Below are 2696 nucleotides of genomic sequence, written 5' to 3' on the forward strand. Positions count from 1 at the left end.
CTATGGGAAATGCAGGCTGAGCATACAAAAGTCACCTTTCCAGGACCATGTGACTGACTAAAGAATGAACTACACCTGAGTCACTCCCCTGGGTTCTGTACCCCACAGGCCATCCTAGGTTTCTCCAGGCAGCTTGTTCAGCAAGGTCCACGGAATGAGTAGAACACTTAATTTCCCAGTGCAAATTTAACCAATTTTTGCTGTGTGATCAAGAGCCCACCACCTTTCCTCTCTGAACCTTAGTTTTTGAATATGCAAAAATGAGATGCGACTCATAGGGCAGCTCCCACCAAGAGTGTGTGTGTGGAAGAAAGTTTCTGCCAATAGGAGAGCACTGGCCACAGGCACTGGAGTGTCACAATCCTTAGTCACACATGATAAAGGGGGTGCCAAGCAAGAGCAACTGCAGTTTCCAGACTGAGTAGGAGGGGAGTTAGACATGGATTCAGATCTCAGTGCCTCCACTTCCCGGTTTCAAAGAACTAGGGCAAATTGCTCCATCTCCTAGCCATTTCCTTCACTTGAAAAATGAATTCTTATGAGGATTAAATGCATGAATGTATAGAAAGCATTTAACAGAATGGTTCAGCGTATAGTAAATATTCAGTAAATGCTAAGAACCCTAAGAATACCATTATTGCTACTATTAGTTTTACTATAGGGGTGTGGGCAGGGTAGAAGTGAGCCAGACTCTTCCCACACATTCTGAATCCAGCCTCTTCCTTAATCCTGAATTGCAGCCAGTCCCAGCCTATCTCCTGAGGATTGAAGGTGAGTGCAGCTGTGTGCCCTACAAGAGGTTCCCACCTCACACTGGAGAGTGCATTTTGGCGTAACCTAGCTCAGGATTCCTCTATTTTTCCAGATGAGAAAAGACACTACATTGGGTGTCACCTGGGCCTGTTCCTTTCCTGCCCCCATGCACACTGTGACTAAATCTAATGTGGTTCTAGCATGTCCTTTCATTATGCGCACCAACCCTAATTAGCTGATAATGGCTGCCTGGAGCACTGTGTTTAAAAAGAACTTGAGGTTTGGGAGAAAAAAAGAGCAAGGACTTATTAGCGAAGTCTGACATGTGTGGGATACGAGACTGGCAGCATGTATGCCAATTATTTGCCATCCATGAGCTGCATCAAGAACCTCATAATGAAGAAAGCAAAAGGTCATTAAAAAGACAGAAGAGAAAGAAAAGACCAAAAAAATAAAAAATCAATGTTAGAAGAGATGGAAACTTCCAAAGGGCAGTTTCAGAACACAAAGTAAAGTATTATAATGAAATGTGCAAAGACTTGGAGTTAGAAAACCAAAAGGGAAGAACATGCTCAGCATTTCTCAAGCTGAAAGAACTGTAGAAAAAATTCAAGCTTTGACTTATAACAGTAGTCTAGTATTGGATGATGCTGGAAATCTCAAAAGAAGTTGGAAGGAATACACACAGTCACTGTACTGAAAAGAATTGGTCAAGGTTTAACCATTCCAAGAGGTAGCATATGATCAAGAACTGATGATACATATGGGACACTATTCAGTGACACCAGAGATGGAGGCAGAGATGAAGACATGGAGAGATGGAGCAGCTGAAGACTCTAGACTTACAGAAAGGGAAAGGCTGTGTGCTGGCGGCCAGGAGGCAGGCAGGTTTGCAGAATGCGCCCTTTGGTTGTTTAAATGATTACATATTCCTGAGTGTCTTTGTGTATACCTTCCCCCCTCCCCCCAAAAAAAAACACAACAACAACAATATAACAGAGGGACTAGAAGCAAATACTATTGAACAATGCAATGAAATGATGAGTGTAAAACCAATGTTCTCTCATGTAAACTATCACTCAATTCACAATAAAAACTAGGAAACAAAACCAAATCTGATAGTACAGAAGGAAAAAGTCCAAGCTGCCCTGATGACATTAGTGAAAAACAAGATTCCAGGAATTGATGGATACCAATTGCAATGTTTCAATAGCGTTGCAGCACTTACTAATTTATGCCAAGAAACATGGAAGAGCACTACTGGCCAATCAGCTGCAAGAGATCTATATTTGTACTCATTTCAAAGAAAGGCGACCCTGCAGAATGCAAAAATTACTGAATGATATTATTTCTATCGCATGCAAGTAATTTTGCTGAAGATAATTTTTAAAACGGCTGTAACAGTGCATCCACAGGGAGCTGCCAGAAATTCAAGCTGGATTCAGAAGAGGACAAGGAACAAGGGATGTCATTGCTGACGTCAGATGGATCTTGGTTGAAAGCAGAAAATACAAAGGATATTTACTTGTGCTTTCTTGAATATGCAGAGGCACTTGGCTGTGTGGATCATAAGAAGCTATGGATAACATTGCAAAGAATGGAATTCCAAAACAATTGTGCGTATGCAAAACTGTACAAGAACAGGAAGCCGTCATTCGAATGGAACAAGAGGATACTGCAATTTAGAATCAGGAAAGGCTTGCGTCAGAGTTGTAGCCTTTCACCATACTTACTCAATTTGTATTGTTGTTGTTGTTAAATAATCCAAGAAACTATACTATATGAAGAAGTACATGGCATCAGGATTGGAGGAAGACTCATTAACAACCTGTGGTATGCAGATGGCAGAACACTGCTGAAAATGAAGTGGACTTGAGGCACTTGCTTGTGAAAATCAAAGAATACAGCTTTCAGTATGGATTACAACTCAACGTAAAGAAAAC

This window comes from Chrysochloris asiatica, unplaced genomic scaffold (assembly GCF_000296735.1).
Source record: "Chrysochloris asiatica unplaced genomic scaffold, ChrAsi1.0 scaffold00047, whole genome shotgun sequence".
Classification (NCBI taxonomy): Eukaryota; Metazoa; Chordata; class Mammalia; order Afrosoricida; family Chrysochloridae; genus Chrysochloris; species Chrysochloris asiatica.